The sequence below is a fragment of the Rhinatrema bivittatum genome, chromosome 6 (assembly GCF_901001135.1).
Source record: "Rhinatrema bivittatum chromosome 6, aRhiBiv1.1, whole genome shotgun sequence".
Lineage (NCBI taxonomy): Eukaryota > Metazoa > Chordata > Amphibia > Gymnophiona > Rhinatrematidae > Rhinatrema > Rhinatrema bivittatum.
This window is the reverse complement of record NC_042620.1, coordinates 240,585,786-240,610,569: the sequence shown is the minus strand read 5'-3', so window position 1 is coordinate 240,610,569 and position 24,784 is coordinate 240,585,786. Positions and strand designations below refer to the sequence as shown.

Below are 24,784 nucleotides of genomic sequence, written 5' to 3'. Positions count from 1 at the left end.
GTTTTTCACTGTGAGGCTGCAGGAGGGAGGAAGCACCTGTATTTGAGCTGAAGGACAACAACATCGAGGTAACTTTTGGGAAAAGGGAAGAATGGATTTGGGAGAGCATAGAAGAAACCAGGAGGCAGGGATTTGTGTGTGTGTATGTTAGAGTTGCCAATTTTCTACTATGAAAATTCCAAACACTTGGATGGATTGAGTAAAATTTTCACCGATTGTGCTCTTCTGCTTCCACACAAATCTATTATTCCTGTCCTTGACCCCCATTTCTTCTCCCTAGTGCCCCCTCTTCCCTAAGCCTAAGCCCAGCAGAATTGCAATGCACAGACTTCTCTTCAATGCTCCCCTACCACTCCCACCCCCAGCTAAAGCCCAGCAGTATGGCACTCCCCATCCACTTGAAATCTCAACATGTGTCCTTTTCTGCTCGTCTCACTCAGTCCCTGTTCTTTTTAGCACTTTGTGCGTTCTGGATGCCATGGACCAAGTTCAAAACTGGTTTATCTCCTCCCTACCTCTGTTGGACTTGAAAGGCTCCCAAGGCTGCTCTCTCCCATCTTCTTTATCATTTCCTGGATACTAAGAGATTCTGGCAAGATGTCTGGAGAATGATTTCTCACATGTTGCATCTGACGTGTCCTATGTCATATGCCCTAGTAGTTCTTAAGTCCTTAGTTGTTCAACCTCCCTTATCACTGTCTCAAGATAAGTTGCTTGATTTTCTATTTTCTGTTGCAGTTAAATGGGTGTTACTAAATTGGAAACATCCTGCTAATTTGAATGTTACATTTTGGTGGTATATAGTTTGCTTATATTATAGTTATGAGAAAGAAGCAGCTGGAAGATACCAACTACTTCATGGCTGGCTGGCAATGTGGAGATTTGTTGACCACTACTTTCAAGATCTGCCTTCCTAATACTATATAATTGTATGATTTTGTGTACTGTTATTCATTTCTTTCATCCTCTTTTTATATCTCTGCCTATTGTTTGCCTTGTACCTTCTCGCTTTATCTGGTAGCCCTCCTGCCCTCCCTTTCATCCCCCCTTCTCCTCTATCTCTTTTCCTTGGTCTTCTCCCCCTTTTGATTTTGATCTTTGGTTTGGTTTGTTAACTGTAATATTGAAGCCTGTTTCTGTGGAGCACATAAGGAACCAATGTGCTCATTTGGGTACTTTCCAGGTTCTTGTGGCCTGGTTTGGCCTCTGTTGGAAACAGGATGCTGGGCTTGATGGACCCTTGGTCTGACCCAGCATGGCAATTTCTTATGTTCTAACACCCCCAAATCAAGGCCAAGAACTTCAACACTCAACAGTTAGGAGGAGCAATCCCACCAATAAACCCACAGTATTTATCTTTCTTACTGCAGTGCTAGTGTCCACTCCTGATCCTCAACAATGCTATCAAGCCTTACTGGTAGCTGCAGTAGGTGGTCAGCATGAGAAGGATAGGACTAAGCAAGTTAGGGAGACAAGCTGGGTTACAGGCAGGCAGCAGCGAGACAGGAGCAGCAGGAGTCTCCAGCTCCTATGCTCTAGACGGGGGATGGAACCCAGGGGAGAGAGGGCAGACAGTCACATACATGCAGGACCAACAGACGGGGGAGAGGGAAAGGAACCAGGGGCATTCAGTGGCAGGAGAGGCTAAGGCAAGGCCAGACAGATATTTTGGTGCCCAGGGCAGACTAGTAATTTGGCATCTCTTCCTCCAAATACTCCAAACTTGCCAACAAAAATTGAACTTAAAACGGCAACAAGCCAAATATATTATGCAGTACAACAATGGAAAAACAGAAACCATCATTCCTCACAAATCATCAATAAATAAAATCAAGAAGTGTAAACAAGTATTCATAATATTAAAAGCATTTCTAATTAAAAAAAAGACAAAACAGCTGATTAGAATATCCAATAATAAAAAACTCAGATAAATTTGTTCTAATATTTCTCAAACATAATACAATTTTGCAAAATAGTATCCAAAAATGATTTAAAAATTTCCCACTCTCCATACCTGGAATCTTTTGATTTCCAGTCACCCTGAGATTGTTGTGGATTGGGGGGAGCCACACAAACTTTATTCTCTCTCACACACACACATATTCATTTTTTCATACACTCCCTCACATGCTCTCACCACACTTTCACTTACACACACACACATGCACTCTCTCTCCCTCACACACATGCTCACACACAGATTCCCTTTCTCTCCCTCACATACATGCTCTCACATACACTAACTCTCTCATACACATGCAGGCTTTCACACACATATATGCAAGTTTGCTCTCTTTCATACACATGCAGGCTTACTCTCTCTCTCTCTCATACATGCACACAGGCAGGCTCGTTCTCTCTCTCATATACAAATGCAGGCTTTCACATAAACATGCAGTCATCACTCTCTCTTATACACATATGCAGGCTCTCTCTCTCTCTCTCTCTCTTTCATACCAGTGAAAAAACCAGAACTGATTTGTTTTGGGTGGGCTCAAGGATAACATGGGTGGGCAGTACTAGTTGTACTCATCAATAAATATTGCCTTAGAGTGCACCTGAATTCTGCATGAGTGAACTTAAAAATTATTTAACTCACTTATTTCAAGCACTTACTAACAGTGAAAAATCCTTATTAACATATATTACCTTATTTTATATTTATTGCAGTTTATAAATACACAAGTATAATTTAATGTAAAAAGCAAACAAAGAATATATAACAAAAACATCAAATCCAATCATGTAATAAAACAAATATCCATGTATTCTTTCATGAATCCTCTAGAAAGGCAGAGATCATCATAACTACAATAAAATAGCTATAATCATAAGAAATATAAGAATAGGTGCAGAACAGAATTAGGACAGTTCACATTACAATCAAACATGCAAAACAAATTCTGGTGTCATCTCAGCAAAACAAATTCCCTCCATTGCCAAATATTTTGTGAAGAGACACAAACACCCTCAAAAAAACAAGATATCTAGAATCTTGCCATACCATACAATCACAGCAATAATTCTCAGGATTCAAATAGCAGCAACCTTATCTGGAAAAGGCAGCAATACACATATTACACCAACCCTGGAACACTAATATCCATCTATTGGCCAAACAGAAGAATCTGAACTGCTACAAACCTCTACAGAAAAACTACACCTCAGTCACAAACAGGCAGAACACAGACTAACCCTTACCTAATACAGAGATAAGGGACTACAGATTAGAAACAGGAGCATGTAGATAAAACCAACATAGAAAGCGTAGGATATCAGACTGAATTGTGGAACTTTAAAGAAAGAGCAAAATACAAAAAATATAATAATTTACATTCCCAAAGATGGCATATCACAATTGCTAAAATCTCAACTTTTTTTTACCTTTGTTGTCTGATTTTATTTTTCCAATCAGTTGGTCCCAGTCTCTTTTTTCCACTTTCCCCTTGTTGGTCTTCTAATTCCTTTATCAGGGTCTCTCTTTCTGCTTCTTCATTCTTCTCCCATCTTCTTCCCTTCACCACACTACCTCTCTCTTACAAGCTGTCTCATACACACACACACAATCTGTCACTCACACATGATCTCTCACACATATACACAAGCTCTCACTCTCTCATACTCTCTCATACACACACGCAAGCTCTCTCACATGCTTTCCCATACACACACTATCTCTCATTCACATAATCTCCTGTACACACACACACACACACACATACACACGAACACTCTCTCGTGCTCTCCCACACACAAGCTCCAAATGCTCTCTCACACATACATACAAGCTCTCACATACTCTCCTCCCTCCTCACACATATATGCACAAGTTCTCACACACACTTGCTGGCCTCCCCAATACTTCTGATTTAATTCACTTTGGCCGCGCTGTGCATGGCGGCCCTGCGGCCTTCTGCCATCTTTAGCTGTTGGTGGTTTGTCTCTGCCGGCTGCCCTGCGAGCTCCTGAAATCATCAGCCACCGGTGGTTTGCGCTCTGTCAGTGGCCTCCTTCCACCTTCAGCCACCAGTGTTTTTGGACTCTGCCAGCAGCCCTGCGGCCTCTTCCCTTCTTCAGCCACCGGCAGATTGGCTCTGCCATATGGCCCCACAGCCTGCTCCCTCTTTTGCCATCAAATCTGGAGGGAGGCAACTAGTGCCCTATTGGCTGGCTCCCTGGGCAATTGCCTGATTGGCCCACCCCTGCTCACTGAGATTGGGTAACATGCATGCTGCAGTCTGCAGGCAGAGCAGAAGTTTGAGGATGAAAATCGGGACAATTTCCGTTTTTTCAGCAGGGTCTCTGGCTTCTGAACACAAAAGCATAAATCCTGACAATCCGGAAAAAATCCAGACAGTTGGCAATCCTAGTGTATGTGTGTGTGTGGGGGGGGGGGGGGAGGATAGCCTGTAAAGTTGGTGGTGCATGCCACACCCCTTTAAAAGTAGGTGGTGCCTGTGCACCACTGTGCACTATGGATGCTACACCCCTGCTTCACAGCAAAAAATGAACAAACACTTCAGATCCACTTGAATAAGCTGAGTATCCTTGATAGGGAGCACTTTTCAAGCTGTCCACTCAGGGGCAAAGTCTGTGGGCATTTTCTACTCATACACTTTGCACCAATCTTCCATCAGAAAGTATGCAACTTTTTTTTCCTTTGAATGTTTCTGTGGACACAAATTACCTGCAAGCCTTTGTATCTGGTTGCGATATACATGGATTTTATAAGGGAAATAATGCACGGGCTTGAAAATGCATGATGGGCAGGATCAGAAAATAATGCGCATGGATTGCATTTTCAATGTGACTGAATGTGCTACATGCTAACTTCATGTGCGAAAATGTGCGGACTTTCAACTGAGGTGTGGAAGGGCCATTTTCTGACTCACAATTTAGGTGCATAAATCACTTTGAAAGTTATGCTCCAGAGCTAAAGAGCACTTCATAAGAATTTGTATAAATAAAACAGAAGTGATGGCAATAGGAAAGCAAAAGGAAGCTTTGAATGTAACAATAAACAGGGTACAACTCAAACAAACATATGAATTTAAGTATCTTGCAATGACCATAACAGAAGATATAAAGTTTGATCGAGAAATCAATAAAAGATGCATTAAAGCAAATCAAGTATTAGGATAGACTGCATCCTTGCTCTCCCACAAATATATACCTATGAATAGTACTGAAGCCAATTATATCCAGACTGTTTCTATACCAACAAGGTTAACAGTGCCAAATATGGATTCTAACATCAATCCATGAATGGAAACTGACCACAGTAATGAACGTGTTTGCCATGTTAGACCACTTAAAATGCTAAGATGCTTTGGAACTGATAAAAAAAAAAAAAAGGATTCAGTTTCTTATCACATTATGAGCCATAAAATAATACTGCCTGTCACTGGGTGGGGGGAAGGTTCTGTAATGAGGTAGGGTGATGTGGCTGCTTCAGGAGACAAATTTTGGGAGCGGCAGCAAGTGTGCCCCCAAATACCCCTGCAGTAGTCCCCTCACCCTCAACTTATATTTGGCATGTTAACAACAGCGGGGTTCCCACACCCCACTGACAGGAAGACCATGGCTCCACAGGATGAGGTGCTGGGCAGGATTCACACTCCCCACCTACAAAGGACTCTGCGGGCGCTGCTGGAAGATGTGCTGGTAGGATTCCCACTCCCCATCAGCAATGACAGGACCCTAAGGCTGCACTGGAAGATGTGCTGGTGGGATTTCCGCTCTCTGCCAACAATGAAAGGATCCCGCGTCAGTGGGTGCAACGGAAGATGTGCAGGCAGGCTTTCTACTCCCCGCCAGCAGGAAGACAACTCTGTGGGCACTGCTAGATAAAGTGTTGGCAGGACCCTGTGGGCACCACTAGATGACGTGCTGACGAGGTTCCTGCTCCCCACCAGCAGGGAGATGACTCCAGCATGGCAACAAGGCTGTGTGTGTATGTGTATATGAGTGGGATGCGGCTTGCTCGTGTGTATGTTTGTGAGAGAGAGGCAGCTTGTGCATGTGAGAGAGAGGCAGCTTGCGTGTGTGTGTGTGTGTGTGTGAGAGAGAGAGAGAGAGAGAGAGAGAGAGAGAGAGAGAGAGAGAGAGAGAGAGAGAGAGATATTGCTTGTGTGTGTGTGAGAGAGAGGCAGCTTTCTTGTGTGTGTGTGTGTGTGAGAGAGAGTGAGCCTATGTTATGAGAGAGCCTGTGTGTGTGTATGTGTGTGAGAAAGAGTCTTTGTGCATGCAAGCCTGTGTGTGTGTGAAAAAGAAAGTTTTCGTGCACCCCCCTTCCTCCAATTCACAACAATCACAGGGTGATTGGAAGTAAAAAAATCTCAGGTATGGAGAGTGGGGAACTGTTTTTCTTATTAATTTTAATTCTTGGATGTTTGATGTGTCTGTTTTTAAATATTTTATTGGGTTTTTGAAAACTTTTTAAAACTTTTTTTTACTTTAATTATTGGAGAATCTGTTCATCAGCTGTTTTTGAAATATTTCTTCTTTCTATAGTTTTAGCATTATGATTGATTAAATAAATTTTGTGATTTTGTTATTGTTTTATGAGGTTTGATGGCGTTTTTGTTTTTCTATTATTGCATTGCATACAGTTTGGCTTCTTGTGGTTTTCAGTTCAGTTTTTCTCTGCACATTTCTGTTTTTACTTTATAGTGTTTTTATTCTGTATTTGCTGAGGGACCGTTTGTGTTTGCATTTGTGACCAAGCAAGGTATTCTGGCTTGGTTACCACAATTTACAGGTGGTATATACAATTTTAATAATAAAATAATAATAGTTTGTGTAGGAATCTATAGCAGACTGGCTTATTCTGTTTTCCTAATAGGAGGTCTGTTAGTTGGTTTTTCAAAGACTGAATCTTTATTTCTGACTCTTCTTGCTGGGTTTTAATAGCCATTTCTAATTTCTGAACACAATCTGCAGCTTTGCTTGAATTTATCTACCTATCTTACTCTCTGATCATTTCCTGCAGTTCCTGAATTTTTCTAGGTATGCAGGTAGCTTATCTAAATGAGAGTCTGGGCTGACCTTCAGTGATCTGTTTTTCTAAGGCTTGTATTTTCATTGTTAGTTCTTGATTCTGTGCTGCCATTAATTTTCAATCTCCTTCCTGCAGCGAGCATTTTTCAGTATCATCATCCATTTGTATCCTTAGGTGACTAATATCGTTTTCTAACACTTGATTTAGTGCCTGTGAATGTGAGATCTTTTTGCAGTAATTCTCTTTTGTAAAGTGGTAGCATATTCAGCTAATGTCTTAAGGGTTAATTTAGATTCATTAACCAAAAATGTCAACTTGGTAAGGTAGAAATTAGTAACATTTCCTAATTTTAGGTATGGCTTTTAAAATTCTCACATATCCTAGAGATCTGACATTGCACATCTTCTTTCCTAGTGAAAACCTTTGTCATCTTATTAGCACCTCATCTTCTAATTCTATTAAAACTAACTGTGCATCTGACATCATCTCTGCAGATGGGTGTGGCCTATCCTATCTTGGTGTAACCTCCAGATTATAAGCAAGTTTAGGGGTGCAGGGACCTGTCTGCTACAGGATACTTCCAGTTCCATTCCCACTTCACGATCCTAAATTCAGGAAAAAGACAACGTGTTCTCCTCAGGATTAGACTTATTTATCAGATTTGGCAGGATTTAAGGTTAGAAAAAGTAATATGTCCTCCTAATCTCCATATTTAAAATTTTTTCTAAATGTTTATGGTTATAAGGCTCCCATTATATTTTAAATAGTGCAATAATTGTATAATTTTGTGGAAATTTATCTGTGGGTATATGAATTGCACATTTATTTACTTTGATTTGTTAAGGAAAATTATTAATCATGTAAGAGTGATTGAAAACCCAATAAAGATTAAATTTAAAAAAAAAAAGATTTGGCAGGATTTAGCATTTAGAAGATAATAACAATTCCTGTCTCTAACATCATGGCCATTAAGCACCAATTTAACCTAAATAAAGTTCTGTACCATGGGTGGTTTCAAACATGCAATAAAACGTAGCCTGCCTAATTTATTAATACTTGGGGCTAACTTACTTACCTCTCGTCCCAACTTCAGGTGATTTCCTAGTTTACCTCTGAAGCAGACTCTGGCTAGAAGTCTGGAGAATGTGGGCAGGGGAGAAAGCTTACTTCCTGATCTGTACTGACATATCTGCAGGGCAGTCTGGGAAAGAGGCTTGCTTCTGGGTCTGGCACTGGCAGAGCTGCTGGGCTGCTCTCAGCTCCTCACTGCCTCAGATTGCATGCCAACATCTGACCCTATGCAGGGCATCTCCTCACTCCGGTTTTCTGGTCACACCTAGTCTTTTCCCTCCTTGATAGCAGGGGTGCTAGGCTGCTTCAGGTATGCCCCCTTTTCCTTATTTGCCCCCCCCCCCCCCCCATCTTATACTTTCCAGCTGATAAATATGCATAAGCGTGTGCATAATCATTTATTGGGTGGAGGCTCTTTGCCACATTGCAGGTCTTTTCTCCACTCCCCTTTTCTCCTGCCATGTATGCTAAGCTTTATGCCAGAGTCAGTGTTTTCTCCATTTCAGAATGCTCCCCCTTCATCCAAGGATGGGGGGTCCTTCTAACCTCTGGACTTCCCTTGACCAACACTGGACTTCAGCTTATGAGCATACATTGCTGCATTGTCTCTCTGCTTTGGTTTTATTTACACAGGTTCTTACAAACAGGTAGATCTTGATAAGCATCCTTCAGTTCTGGTTTAAAGTCTTCATCTGGGCAAAGTTTCTTTTCTTTAGCTGTGACAGTGTTTTGGCCTGTCAGTATACTTGCCTGCATACTTCTTGGCTATTATGATTCAAATTTGGTGCTTTCAGTGGCAAAACATGGGATATCTCCCTACAGGCTCTTGGACTTGGCCAGAAAACTATAGACCGGTGAGCCTGACTTCAGTACCGGGAAAAATCATGGAAAATGTTATAAAGAATAAAATCATAAAACATTTAGATAGACATGGTTTGATGGGACAAAACCAACATGGATTTACCCAAGGGAAGTCTTTCCTCACAAATCTACATTTTTTTGAAGGGGTGAATAAACATGTGGGCAAAGGTGAACCGGTAGATGTGGTGCATTTGGATTTTCAGAAGGCGTTTGACAAAGTCCTGCATGAGAGGCTTCTAAAAAAACTAAAAAGTCATGGGATAGGAGGTGATGTCCTTTTGTGTATTGCAAGTGGGTTAAAAGACAGGAAATAGAGTAGGATTAAATGGTCAGTTTTCACAGTGAAAAAAGGTAAACAGTGGAGTGCCTCAGGGATCTGTAATTAGACCGGTACTTTTTAATATATTTATAAATTATCTGGAAAGGGCTACAACAAGGGAGGTGATCAAATTTGCACATGACACAAAATTATGCAGGGTAATTAAATCTCAAGCAGATTGTGATGAATTGCAGGAGGGCATTGCGATTGGACTTCCAAATGGCAGATGAAATTTAACATAGGTAAGTGCAAAGTGATGCATATAAGGAAAAATAACTCTTGTAGTTACACAGTATTAGTTTCTATCTTAGGAGTTACAACCCAGGAAAGAGCTCTAGGCGTCATAGTGAATAATACATTGAAATTGTCAGCCCACTAAAGCCCACTAAGCAAACAGAATGTTAGAAATTAAAATGGGAATGGAAAATAAAATGGAGGTTGTCATAATGCCTTTGTATTGCTCTGTGGTGAGACTGCACCTTGAATACTGTGTGCAGTTCTGGTCACTGCATCTCAAAAAGGATATAGCTGTACTGGAGAAAGGGCAGAGAAGGGTGACGAAAATGATAAGGGGCATGGAACGGCTGCCCTATGAGGAAAGGCTAAAGAAGTTAGGGCTGTTCAGTTTGGAGAAGAGATGACTGAGGTGGGATATGATAGAAGTCTACAAAATCATGAAAGGACTTGGTTATTTACTCTCTTAGATAACAGAAGGACCAGGAGGCACTTCATGAAGTTAGCAAGTAGCTCATTTAAAACAAATCAAAGAAAATTATTTTTCACTCAGCACATAGTTAAGCTCTAGAATTCATTGCCAGAGGATGTGGTTACAGCAGTTAGTGTAACTGGGTTTAAAAAAGATTTGGATAAGTTCCTAGAGGATAAATCCATAAACTGCTATGATGGTAATTAATAAGCAATGGTAGCTTGTGATCTATCTAATGTTTAGGTACTTGCCAGGTACTTGTGACTTGGATTGGCTACTGTTGGAAACAGGATACTGGGCTTGATGGACCCTTGGTCTGACCCAGTATGGCATAGCTTATGTTCTTATGTTCTTAGGAGGTAACACTGGTAAACAAAGTTTTTGTTTCCTTCAAGCTTTTTGGTGTTCCAAATAGATTTTTTTGATGCTGATCACAGATATTACTTTGAAATTTGTACATCGCGTAAGGTTTTTGAGAAACGGCCAATTACAATAATTGTGAAATTTTAAAACATAATCTCGCATACATATATTTTCTTGCTGGACAGTAGTTTCTATGATTTTTAAAATTAATGTCATATTTTGATGGCCATAAGTAACGGCCATAAGCAATGTAACATGTAACAGAGATTAACTTTTTAAAAAATACACCAAGAAACTCTGCCTGATCATGCCAGAACTTGCTCGGGAAAGCCCCAGCTCGGCTGCAAGATTCCAACTTGTTTCCATGACGACGCAGCCATATATAAGCAGCAGCAGCAATGAGTAGTCTCCTATGCAACGTCTGTGTGAATGAGCAAATCGTATTGCTAAAACTGTTGAGTTTAAACCTTGTGGACTTAATTTCATATACTTTATGAAATGTCGCACCAATTTCGTAATAGCCGTGACATGTTTTGTTATATCTGTGGTGAGTTTACTCTGAAAGCACAGAAAAGGAGTATGACTGCACTCATTAAGAAGGCATACGAGTTATACTTCGGGTGCAAAATTGGTGACCAGGACAGAGCATGGGCTCCTCATATATGTTGCGCATCTTGCGCCAGTAGTCTGCGAGCTTGGCTGAAAGGTGTGTGACCATCCATGCCGTTTGCCATCCCAATGATATGGAGGGAATAGAAAGATCATATAACTGACTATTACTTCCTCATATTTTGTTTTCTGATGCCAACATTGCCATTATAGCTTATGCTGCTATAGACACGTAACAATGCTTAATGTATATCTCATTTTTCTGGCAAACGGAGCGTGATACAGACATAATAAATGCATATTTGTGTTCAGCTTGTTAAAATCTACTTACTTCACCGAAGGTTGTGGAGGAAACAAAATATTCACAGAAATTTGTTTACCAGTGTAATTTGATGTTTTATGGCTTGTGTCACCACTCGGCGAGATCCGGCGCTGGCTGCCCCCCTTGGTGCCACCACTCCACGGCATTTCCAGCTGTAGCGCAGCCGGCACGAGCTGCATCATGACTCCTCCCACCATGCCGTGTCATCAGCCCCTCCTGGAAGTCCCCACGCTAGTGCGGGAAATTCGGATATTGAAAGCCTCACTTCCAGCACAGCACTGCTTCGGCTACAGGCTTGCTTGTGCTGATGCTCTTGTGGGCTTGCTCTTTTGATCTTCGTGTTCCTGACCCCAGACTGTGTTTGGACCTTGCTCCCTTGCTGCCTGCCTTTGGATTCAGATAGTACTTGGACCTTCTCTTGCCTGCTGCCTGCCCTGACCCCGGACTGTGTTTGGAGCTTGCTCTCTTGCTGCCTGCCTCTGGATTCAGATAGTACTTGGACCTTCTCTTGCCTGCCGCCTGCACTGAACCCGGACTGTGTTGGACCTTGTTCTCTTGCTTGCTGCCTGCCTCTGGACCGGACTGTTCCTGAGTTCTTGCCTCACCCAGGTCTGGTCTAAGGTAAAACTGCTATTCTACATTGGGATCCACCGTCAGACCCGTAACAGTTAGCTGAGGCCATGGATCCTGTAGATCTTACAGCCTTACAGGCCATTCCTGGACAGGCCTCACGAGTCCAGCAACAGCAAGGAGTGCTGGATCAAGTGACAGGGGTCTTGGAGAGATTGGCTGCTCACATGGATGCCTTGGCTGTTGCTCCACCAGTAACCCCGGCTCCTTTTACACCACCACACACTGTGCTACATCTTCCACCTCCTCCTCATTTCAATGGAGATCCTCAGCAGTGCCAGGGCTTTATACATCCATGTCGTATGCACTACTCACTCCAATCTTCATTGTTCCCCTCGGACAAGATCAAAGTCACCTATATTTTGTCCCTACTGGAAGGACCAGCCTTGGCTTGGGCATCACCCCTCTGGGAACAGGACAACCCTCTGTTGAATAATTTAGATCAATTCCTAAAAGACTTCCGGCTAATCTTTGATGAGCCCAGGCGCTCGGCTACTGCAGCATCAGATCTGCTTCAGATCCGCCAAGGCTCCTGTTCGGTAGGGAAATATGCCATCCAATTCTGTACCCTCACTGCCGAACCTCACTGGGGTGAGGACAGTCTTACGGCAATGTTTCGTCAATGTTTATCAGAGGCCATCAAGGATGAGTTAGCTGCTCAGGAACCACCAGAATCTCTAGAGGAATTAATACGTCTGGCAGTTCATCTGGATCTCCGCTTCCAGGAGAGGTCTTGGGAGCGGGCAGCTTTCAGGTGACCTATTTGGCTGGCACCCATCTTTCAGCAACCACTTGTTGTTCCCAAAACGTCTGAGGTTCAGCCGAGCAGTGTGAAGCCGATGCAAATTGACCAATGTTGAATCTCGCCCGAAGAGCGGCAGCATCGAAGATTGAACAATCTTTGCCTGTACTTTGCTGGAGCTGGTCATTTTGTCAATAAACGCCCAAACAAATTGGGAAACTCCCGGGCCTAGGACGGGTAGGAAAGGCCTTCCTGGGTCATACCACCTCCTCTCCACAAATCCTGATTCCGGTAACTTTAGCCATCGCTGAAGACACTACTCATTTCCAGGCCTTCTTGGACTCCGGTGCTGCTGGCAAGTTTATAGAAGAAGATCTAGTTCTTCGATATCACATTCCCATGGAACCTTTGAAAACTCCTCTTACTGTATCCTCAGTCTCTGGACAGCCACTAGGGAATAAAATTTCTCTTATCACCAAACCAGTCAAAATGACTATGGGGTTACTCCACCTGGAAACCATTCAATTTTACGTGCTTCCTTCTTCCGTAAACCAGGTAATCCTAGGTCTACCCTGGCTACATCAACCCCGGGTGGAATGGGGGTCTTTATAGTTAGTTAGCTGGAGTTCTTATTGTCATCAGAACTGCTTGTTTAGGGTTAAGCTACCCATGCCTTGAATCTCTTGCTCAGTGATTGTGCCTTCTGATTTACCACATCAGTACACCAAATCTGTGGACGTCTTTAGCACACAACAAGCAGAGACCTTACCTCCACATCACACTTATGACTGTGGAATAGAACTACTTCTGGGAAAACGTTTTCTCAGGGGAAGAGTCTACACCTTCTTGGAACCAGAGTCAGAGGCCTTGACTCAGTACATCCACGAGAATCTGGCTCGGGGATTTATCAGACCCTCCTCCTCACCAGCAGGAACTGGATTTCTTTTTGTCAAGAAAAAAGATGGGTCCCTTCAACCATGTATTGACTACAGAGGCTTAAATGCCATCACAGAAAAACCCGGTATCCCATTCCGCTTATTTCTGAACTCTTTGTTCGATTGAAAGGCACACAGATTTTCATGAAACTTGACCTCTGGGGGACCTATAACTTATTTATTTAACAGCTTTTTTATACTGACATTAAAATACACATCATATCAGTTTACATTTTAACAAAAGGTGGAAATTACAATAAATAGGGGAGGGGGAAAACAGGACAATCGATAAATAGAAATAGGAAGCAAGGAAGAAGCAAACTTAATAGAAAGAAAACCAGTAAAGAGTGATAAACTATAATGGGATGGAGAATTTACAAAAGTGCAACAGGGTTGCAATAATTGGAGGATTCAGCGGGTTACATTGGAACCATGAGGATGACATCAAGAGATCAAGGGGAGGAGGTAAGGAGTCAGCAAGGAATTAATCTGGGAAGGCCTGACGGAAGAGCCACGTCTTCAGCATTTTTTGGAATTTGAAGGGGCATGGCTCCAGGCGGAGATTGGGGGGTAGAGTATTCCAATGAGTGGGGCCAGCAATCGACAATGCACGATCTCTAGTGGCTGTAAGTCGGGCTTTCTTAAGTGGGGGGGACTTGTAAAGTGCATTTACGATTCATTCTGGTGGGGCAGGAGGATTGTGTAGGTTTCAAAGGTTCAGTTAGCCATGAGAAATTATCTTTGTGAATGGCTTTGTGTATGATGGTAAGGATTTTAAAAAGTATACGGGGTGAAATGGGGAGCCAATGTAGGTCCTTGAGGATAGGGGTTATGTGGTCTAATTTGCGGGCATTGCTAATTATCCTTGCTGTAGCATTTTGTAATATTTGTAGAGGTCTAATGGTGGAGAGGGGAAGGCCAAGATAAAGGGAGTTGCAGTAGTCAAACTTAGAAGATAAAGTGGCTTGGACAACAGTTTTAAGATCGTGTGTGTGGAGTAGAGGCTTGAGCTTTTTAATAACCATGAGTTTATAGAAACCTCCTTTAATGACAGAGGAGATATGGTTTTTCAAGTTCAGATGTGTGTCAACTAGGATGCCAAGGTTTCGTACAGAAGGTTGAGATATGAAGGCGATCATAGGGTCGTCGGAGGGAGAGAGCTTGAAAGTTTGTTGGTTATGGATGAGGAGGAGCTCAGTTTTAGTGGTGTTGAGGGAAAGCTGAAGGGAGGTCAGATAAATGTTGATAGAGGAGAGGCATTTTTCCCAGAAATTTAAGGTGGCAGTTAGAGAGTCCTGGATTGGAATGATGATTTGGACATCATCTGCGTATATGTAGAATTTGAGGCCGAGATCTGATAGATGGTGACAGAGAGGGAGGAGGTAGATGTTAAAAAGGGTAGAGGAAAGGGAGGAAACTTGGGGACACCTTGAGAGAGGGTGAAGTGGGTGGATCAGAAGTGCCTAGTTTTACAGAAAAATGTCTGTTAGAAAGTTAGGATCAGACCCATAGTAAGGCAGTGCCGGCGATGCCGATGTCGGCAAAGCGTGAGATGAGTAGGTCATGGCTTATAGTATCAAACGCCGCAGAGATGTCAAGGAAAGCAAGGAGGAAGTTTTGGCCTTGGTCAAGGCCCATGAGGAGAAAGTCAGTGAGTGAGAGAAGGAGGGTTTCAGTACTTAAGTACTTACGAAAACCAAACTGTGATGAATGAAGAATGTCGTTGTCATCTAGGTAATCCATGAGTTGGTTATTTACAACCTTCTCCATGATTTTAGAGATGAGTGGGAGATTGGAAATGGGACGGTAGTTAGCTGGGTTTTTAGGGTCTAAAGAAGGCTTCTTGAGTAGGGGTTTGACGACTGCATGCTTGAGGGGATCAGGAACTGATCCGGAGGAAAGGGAGCAGTTAATAATCTCTGCTAGAGGAGGGGCAATAATGTTAGGGATGGAGAGTAGGGTTTTTGTGGGAATGGTTTTGGAGGGGTGGGATGCAGGCTTGGATTTCTTAAGGATTGTCTCGATTTCCTTAGGGGATGTAAGTTCTATGGTGTTGAATGAATTTTTCAGGGGGAGGGGAGGGGGTGTGTGATTGGGCTGGGAGGAGCAGGGGGGAGGATGTTGCAGGGGGGAGAGAACGGAGAAGGTTGGCTATTTTGTTATGGAAGAATTGCGCGAGTTCTTCACATTTCGAACTTGCTTCTTCATCAGTGCTGGTGGGAGTAAGGAGAGTAGTGAGGGTTGCGACATAGGAGAAGAGGGCTTTGGGATTGAACGTGTATTGGTGGATCTTTACAGTGTAGTAGTCACGTTTGCTGTTTTGAAGGGCATGGCGATAAGAGTGTAGGTAGGATTTGTAGGCAGCGGAAAGCTGTGGGCTTGGGTCTTTGCGCCATGCTCTTTCTTTAAGTCTAAGATTGTGTTTCATTTGTAGCAGCTCTTTGGAGTACCAGGGTTTGTTGTTAAAGGGGGAGGTGCGTTGCTTGTGTGTGATGAGGGGGCATAAATTGTTGGCGATATCATGGGTGAGGCTGACCCATGAATTGAGTGCAGTATCAGGGGATGGAGCAGTCAAGTTTGTTTAGTGATTCGGAGAAGGCTGTGGTAAGCTCCTCGGTAGTACAAGTTTTACGGTAGGAGAAGGATGTATTGTTTTGAGTACGGTTGCAGGTGTTAGTGGTGTCAGCAGTGAGTTGAGTCTCAATGAGTGCATGATCAGACCACGGGATAGGGGTGCAGGTGGGGGGTGAAGTGACCTGGAAGCAGGAATTGATAAAGATGAGGTCAAGTGTATGCTCTGCCTTGTGCATGGGGGCTGAAATGATTTGGGTGAAGCCTAGGGCATGAAGGGCATTTATGAAGGTTTCACAGGATGGTGAGGAGGGTGTAGAATCAACGTGGAGGTTGAAATCACCCAATAGGATGGCAGGTTTTTCGTTGTTTATGTTATTGGAAACGAGTTCTATGAGAGGTGAAGGATTATGTTCCAATAGGCTGGGGGGGGGGGGGGGGGGGGGGGAGCATAGATGAGGCAGATTTGTAGGTCGAGGGATTTAAATAGGCCGACTTCGAACTTGGGAGGGGGACTGATGTTTATAGGTATTAGTTTAAATTGATGGTAATAATTGGAGAACCCCAGAAACGCTGTAATTCCATGAGACCCACTGGTTAGGGCCAATCTACAATTGCCTTGAGTTTCTCTGGGTCCGTGCGTAAGCCATTCCGAGAGACAATGTATCCCAGAAAGGGTAATTCCTCTTGATGATCCGAATTAGGGAAGGGGGCGAGTGGAAAACCACCTTCAACACCTGCGATGGGCATTATGAGTACTTAGTAATGCCATTCAGACTTTGCGATGCCCAGACGATGTTTCAAGCTATGATCAACAATATTTTTCGAGATATCCTTTATTCGCACGTCCTTGTCTACCTGGATGACATCCTAATTTTTTCTAAAACAGAGGACCAACATCAGATCCATGTACAGCAAGTGCTCCAATGCCTCCGAGACAACAGATTTTGTGCTAAACTGAAGAAATGTCTGTTTCATCAAGAGGAATTACCCTTTCTGGGATACATTGTCTCTCGGAATGGCTTATGCATGGACCCAGAGAAACTCAAGGCAATTTTAGATTGGCCCTAACCAGTGGGTCTCAAGGCATTACAGTGTTTCTGGGGTTCTCCAATTATTACCGTCAATTTATTTCAGGATATTCTACCCTGGAGCCCCCCTCACTGCGTTGACCAGAAAAGGAGTTCAAACTCATAATTGGTCCCCCGAGGCTACTCATTCCTTTCAACGTTTAAAGGAGGAATTTGTGAGAGACCCTTGTTTGCAACACTCTGATCCTACTAAACCCTTCACCCTGTAGGTCAACGCCTCAGCCCTAGGAGTTGGTGCTATCCTGCTGCAAACTTCGGAGTCGGGGAGACCACTAACTTGTTCTTATTTTTCTAAGAAATTCTCTCCAGCTGAAAGGAATTACGCCATAGGAGATTGAGAACTCTTGGCAATTAAGTCTGCCCTTGAGGAATGGCGACACCTCTTGGAGAGGGCCAAGCATACTATTACCATTTACACTGATCACAAGAACCTGGCATATCATCTATCAGAAGCTCAACATCTGAACCCATAGCAAGCCCATTGGGCACTCTTCTTCAGTCGATTCAATTTCAATCTACATTTTCGACCTTCAGAGAAGAATATACGTGCAGATGCGCTATCTAGATGGTTTTTACCTGACGACACCCCTGATCCACCTCGTCATATCATTGACCCGGCTCGAATTGTACTCGCCGCTACCTTTACGGTTCCCTTGGGGAAAACAGTGGTACCCAAGTGTCTGAGACAAAGGGTCCTTCATTGGGCTCCTGATTCCCACCTCGCTGGACATCCCAGAATACTCTGAACAAGAAATCTTATCTCTCGTCATTACTGGTGGCCGCAATGGAGATCGGATAGAGATATGTTGAATCCTGTCCCACCTGCATGGCTCAAAAGACTCCATGACAGCGACCCTGTGGGTTATTACAACCTTTACTCATTCCTGAAAAATCATGGACTCACATAGCCACAGACTTCATTATAGATCTTCCTCACTATGTCACAGGGGCTGATCAATGGCACCAGTAGCCCCTGTGACATAGGAGGGCAAAGGTGATTGGCGCCATTTTGAGTACTGGCATCCAATGGCTGGAGTGCAGGAAGTCGCTCCCGGACCCCCGCTGGACTTTTGGCAAGTCTTGTGGGGGTCAGGAGGCCCCCCCAAGCTGGCCAAAAGTCCCTGGGGGGTCCAACATTGTATTTGTGGGGAAGCAATACGTTTCGCTTCCCCACGAATACAACGAATATGGCAACATCCGTTGCGGATTGCCAATACGTAGGGACCGAATGCACACTCCTAATTCTGCCAGTCTGCCCAGCCTAGTTCCACATGTGCTCAGCCCTTGCCTCAGTCTCCAGTCCTTGTTTTCAAGTTCTAGCCTGCACCTTGATTCCAGCCTCAGCCTAAATCCTGCCGGCCGCCAACATGTGGGGGAGACAGCTGGTCCAGGTGGAAGATCTGTTCTGCCTTGCCTTGAAGTCTGAGCCCTGTGGGGAGTTCCACAGCCTTAGCTGGACCCTCAGTTGTGATACTTACACACAATGAAAAATGGATGGAAAGCCATGTAAAAGATGGATAGATGACATTGAGCTCAAATTTAAAGACAGTTGATGACCCAAACGTTTTTAAAGTACTAATCAATCCAAATTAAAGTGTATTGGATCTCAATGATTAAGAGTTCTGCATAGCCAAATAGAGATTGAAGCTTAAAGTTATGCATGTACTTATAATCATAGCAGACTTGTAAAATGTGAAAAGCATCTACATTAATTCACATAAAATATAATGTCCAAAAATAGGAGCAGTAGGAAATAAGGGAGGTCCAGGATCTTGGGGGATATAATTCAAGATCAATAAAAAGGAAGGGGGGGGGAGGAATCCAAACTGCTGTGGGTGGGGGTTAGGGTGGGGGCTTCCTATCCCTGCTTCAGTCCTGCTCTATTTCCTTCCTCTAACCTCCCACCCAATCTGGCATATGACACACACACCCACCCAGCATGATCCCTACTCTCTCTCACGCACACACACACACAAACACTGTCTCCTCATTCCCCCCAGCTGTCATCCCCCAGTCCCTCCTTACCCCCCAATAATCACTTTCTCCTTCCCCAAAGATCCCTTTCTCTCAGCTCCTCCTTCACCTGACCAGAATAATCTACCTTCCAGTCCCTCCTCTAGACCATCACACCCATGATCTCTTTCTTATCCCTATCTCATATCTCCATCAATACTATTAACCTGGCAGAAGGAGAAAAACAATAGTAGTGTCTTGAGCCACATTCTTCTCCTTTGCTACCTGGATCCTTACTCCTGCATTGAATCATGCAGCACTATGGTATCCTACATAGTAAAGCAGTAATTGGGGCCCCTGGTGGCAAAGGAGGACATGGTCCAAGGCACTGCCACTGCTTTCCTTCTCCTGCCAGCCTGGATCAGCAGCAATGACAGGAATCTCCAAAGGGAATGGGGGAACAGGAATCAAGGAGAGTGGCCAGTAGGACTAATGACTTTGGCACTCATGGATCACTTATAGAGGGAGGCAGTGGAGGGCAGTGCAGGCTTCACTCTTCCATAGGCCACAATAGGCCACATTGGAATGGAGCATTGACTACAGTGACAGGTAATGCTAGGTACTTAATAGATATGGGACTAAGGTCTTGGGATTTTGATAATTAAACTCAACAATCATGATCAGTCCCTCCTCAATCCCTAGGAACAAACTTGTATAAACCACAGTATCACCGAGATTCTTCTGTCCTTACAATGTGCAGACAAACAAACTACATTGGAAGAGCTAAAGGGATACCCTATAGTGGTTGATTCTTACAGGATCGAGAATAGGCTGACAATTTATTATTAAAGAGCTGTCAGAGAACCAGCAGCCAGGGCTGGTCTCTAGGAATAGCCCTCTGGCCATTCTGAAAGGAACTTTCAGACTAAAGGTATGCGTGAGCTCCTGTGCCACGATACGAATGACATAACCCCGGGGTTGGCTGTGGTTCACATCACTGGTTGGTAAACGTATCCAGGCATGGGCTAGGTGATGACAATGATCCTCTGAAGATCGAAACAAAGACTGCAGCCTCACCAAGCTGGAACTGAAGACTGAAGTGGAGCTGTGCTGGAGATGCAGGACCAGGATCAAGGCTGAAGACCATAGCAGGCTGAAAACAGAGGTTCAGGTGACGATGCGGAACCAGATGAAGACTGAAGACAAGGATCCAGGCAAGGACAAGAAGCAAGGCAAAGACCGAAGACAAGGACCAGGTGGACACTGAAGACCTGAATGGACCACAGGCTAGAACAAGCTCTCTGAACACCAGGAATAGGACTCAGGAACTTGGAACTCTGAAACTTGGAACAAGACTCTAAAACCAAGAGGACTGTGAATACTTAATCCAGCAAAGATGGATCCAGGTCAGACAAGACCTCAGGAGACCTGGACCAGATCAAGGACCACTAAAGACCTCAGGAGACCGGGAACTGATGACCACAGAAGACCAAGACAAGTGACTAAGAAGCCTTGCGAAGTCCCCGAAGGCAAGACTAAAGAGCCCTTTTATAGGGCATTCAGCAATGACATCATCAAAGGGCGCCTGGGCTTTCCCACCATGGGCCTTTTAACGGCAGAGATGCGTGCGCGCCTAGCAGGACACTGTCGGAAGCGGTGGCATTGGGGATTGGCGAAGTTTCCAACCGCAACGACTACAGAGGCAGAGTCGGGACTGCAGTGGGTAAGCGAAGCTACTTGCGGGGCCTTCCCGTGAGCAGTAAACCTAAAAGGAGCTCTCACTAACTCTGTCCCACTTGATCTGTCTGCTTCAGCCTTGCCCCTTAAATTCCTGTTCTCTTCACAGGTCAGGAGGGGCAGGGGAAATGACAGATGGAGAAGGGCTGAATTAGGCAGCAGAGCTGCTCTGTACTGTGTGCTCTAGTCTCACTCTCTCCTGTGTAGGCTGTCTGGGAGAAGAGGGGTTGTAGCATGAAGCAGAACGCTGTTCTCTGCTGAGTTTCAGTACAGCTGGCAGGCGGCAAATCTTCAGCAGACCTGCCACCCCCACATTTTTGCCACTCTATTGGCAAATCCAGGCCTGATTATTATAGTTTGCAAAATTGTCTCCAACACCGGCTGTGTTTTGCCAAATTAGCTGTCTCTAGGGGATACATTCAACAGCAGGCATTCCACTGGAGGGATTTATGGTGGGACAATTCCAATCATTTTTATAGTAGGATTGTGCTTTCATTTGAAATAAATAGGAACATTTTATTGAAGTTTCTTTTTTCATTTCATTTTGAAAACAAAACAAAAGAAAAAAATTTTGTTTCCCAATTGCAGGCTGCCAGCCTCGGACCCTCATCTCCCTCCCCCACTGAAAGAATCCATGCCATGAAATTTTTGTTTAAAAGTCTAATGGGCTTCCCACATTCTTCCCCATTGAGCCCCTCCACTGCCTCAAGTAACCCTTTCATATCTTAGTTATCCATGGGTAAAAAGCGGGCGGGGATCATTAGCCGGTGCCTTTTTGAAGTATGGCATTTACATGGCCAAAACCAGTGGGAATCGTTTCTGTCCCCTTTTCCCCTACGGATGGGGTAAGATACAAGGAAGGGGCCCAAAGAGGTCTGGGGAAGGCCCATGGGGTTGCTTATATTTCAGTTTGGTGGCAGGGGGCAGGTTGTGGGGCTTGGATCTGACATTTTTTTCATTTTGCTTTTTTTTTTTTTTTTTTTAATTTGATTATTTCATTTTAAATTAAAAAAAGAAAACAAACAAAAAACAAAAGAAAAAATATAAGGGGAAAAAATTATCAATGCACCCTTCTTCCTTACAGCTGCTTCATATGGCTAAAACAAAAAAACAGCAAATTTTATAATGTGTGTGACTTTATGCTTCAGTGGCTATTCGTCTGCTTGAAGTATGTCTAGTCATTGATTGATTGAATTGAATGGACCTGTTGTACATTAATTTGTTTTGATTAGTACTTTGAAAAAAAAACTTTGGGACATCAACCTTCTCTTTAAATTAAGCTTCACAGATACATTGAGCATTTTCACTCTGATTTATTTTTAGATAACATCAAGGACGTATTGAACCAATATCAAATAGGCACTGCAGAAACAACATCAAGCACTAAAAACCATTCTTGCACTTGCCCTTGACATCCAATGGGAAGAAGAAGATAAGAGAAAAAGAGATTCATAAAATTAAAAAAGAACATGGTTTATTGGTAGATCTTTACTTAACATGGTCAGGGAGAATAAATCAAATTGCTAAACTTTTTCCAACTTATGCTGTTATATTCCCGCTGAAACTTTTGAGGAAATGAATAGTAGCATTATTAGTTTTGTATGAAATAAAAAGAGACCTAGGATTAAGTTACAAACACTTTGTCTCCCTAAAATATGAAGCAGTAGGGGATTGCCAAATCTGCAAGTGTAATTTGGTCGGTTAGTCTACAAAGTTTGCAATGCATGGCTAGGAATTTGGTTTTCTCTTGAGAGACACCAAGCCAATGATACTAAGTTGACTACTCTTTTCAACCCTCACCCAAGCATCAGGAACATTAGCCACAACAGCCTAGTTATTTCACATGCACTGAAGATTTGGCAATTGGTTCATAACGATTTACAGATAAATAATGAATAGCTGATTGCAAACTCATCGCTAAATAAAATCTTAATATCGCAATGTACACATATCTCCCAGAAAATAGTGGTCTGGTGAAAGGCTGAGCAAAGAGATGTAGCACAATCATGAATTAGCTCTCTAGATTAATTGCAATCCAACAGACTAATTTTTAAAAAAGTACGCGTGCACATACATAAACACATATGTGGGCGCACTCGGCCAAAGGCAGGAATTTTATTTGACCCACCAACTTTCAGATCCGCAGGGGTGTTGGACACAAAAATGCAGCTGGCCTGTACAACAGCCAAATCTTTCCACCAGGGATGTCCAAAGGCTGCTGTTCCTGGTGGTAGCTAATAAAGCAAACTTGTTTTTTGTGCCAGGGGACGCTGGGACCTCTGGAGGAACAAAAATGGCTGGTGGTGCCTCCTACCCACGTGGGATAAGTAAAGGGGGGGTAATGGGGGTGGAAAGGGTCAGGTCATGCATGGAGGGGGCTTGAGGGGGGTGAGGGCATGGGTAGAGAAGGTCAAGCTGTGCATGGAGGGGGGTTACTAGGGGAAGGTTTAAGTGCCCTACAGCTATTCATATCTTAACAATTAATAACCCATAGTAACATACCATTATGCCACTCACATTGACAGTAACAGTGCACTGTTAATGGGTATCATCTTTTTTTGCCCTATAGATTGAAGACTTGAAGAAGCAGCCCCGGGAACTGTGCCTAAAGAAGAGGCACTGGTTAGACCAGTTGTGCACTCGGCAGGATGGGGCTGGAAGTAAGATGTTCCTCGGGCCAACTGGAAATTGTCAACAAGTTTCATCTATGTCCTCTCCGTGTCAAGTACCACACTAATCGTTCACAGCTCTGCCACACTTGGTCTCAGCCTTCACCTTACACTAATCCTCCTTCACACATCTCTCTATCACAGGCTCCATTATCCAGAAATAGTTTAGGAAAGACACCCTCTAGCCTAGCTGGCATGCTTTCAGGAACTTTACTCCTACTCCAACATGGATGTCCATGGAAATAGGGCTCTGGTGCAGTAGAACAATGTGTAACATCTCGACTCTACATGTCTTGCTATGTACATCTCTAGAGGTCACTGTCAACTGTGCTGCACATTTCTTACCCTTACCTCCTAACACATAGTAGGTTCCATCAATTGTCATCCTGCTCACATCAGTCATCTGGATGTCCATTCACCTATCAATATGGAAGCTAGCATCTTGATGACTGGGTTGTGCCATACCTAACAACGCTTCCCTTTGCTTTTACCTCTCCCTTAAAACGCAATTCTTCTGCCAACTTGTGCATCATACGCTGAAGCAGGTGAGCATATAACATGATACACATTTGCTTTTATCTTCACAGATACCAGCTCTTTGTTGTCGTTGTTCTCCTCGGACGAGGAGGAAGAAGATGGAGCAGATGGCGGTAGTGAGGACCCAGCCCTAGATCCCATGGAAGCAACAGCAGCCACCATTGGGGAGAGCAGGATGCTCCTCCCCCACCCCATCCATCACTCAAGAAACTAGCAGTGATGGTCCTGCGCCTCCGCCCCAGCAGGCACACCCCGGGACTCAAGAGCCCCCAGACCCTCTCCCCATCTCCATCCCCATTGGGACTTCTCCCCATTTTGCCCATGGAGTTAGGGATTGGCCAGCCATTGCTGGCCGAGGAAGACCCGCATTCCCCTCTGCTTCCTCTGCCATCATCCACTCCACAGTGGCTGGAAAGAGGCTCTTCGACAAGAGAAAATGCTCCCAGTGAAGAGTCTAAATGCCAATTTGAAGCCATGATGTAGATGCTAGCAGAGAACCAAAGGAAGATGCAGGAATCCCTTGGGATTCTGGTCAGATTGGCATATGCCAACGGTCAGGTCCTGCAGAGTCTGGCTGTGGCAATGCAAAATATTGCTGCTAGACAACAGCCATCCTGAGCAGACTCCTAAATCTTAGTCTGTGGCTGTCCCTAATTCCCTGGGGTTTT

At 43.8% G+C, this 24,784-nt stretch overlaps 1 long non-coding RNA gene across 1 annotated transcript; it reads left to right on the top strand.

Moving 5' to 3' along the window:
• LOC115093272 lies at positions 1–24,493 on the top strand. The gene is made up of 3 exons (XR_003857262.1): positions 1–68; positions 23,480–23,570; positions 24,167–24,493. It is a non-coding gene; the product is annotated as an uncharacterized LOC115093272 (long non-coding RNA).
• Positions 24,494–24,784: the final 291 nt, after the last annotated feature.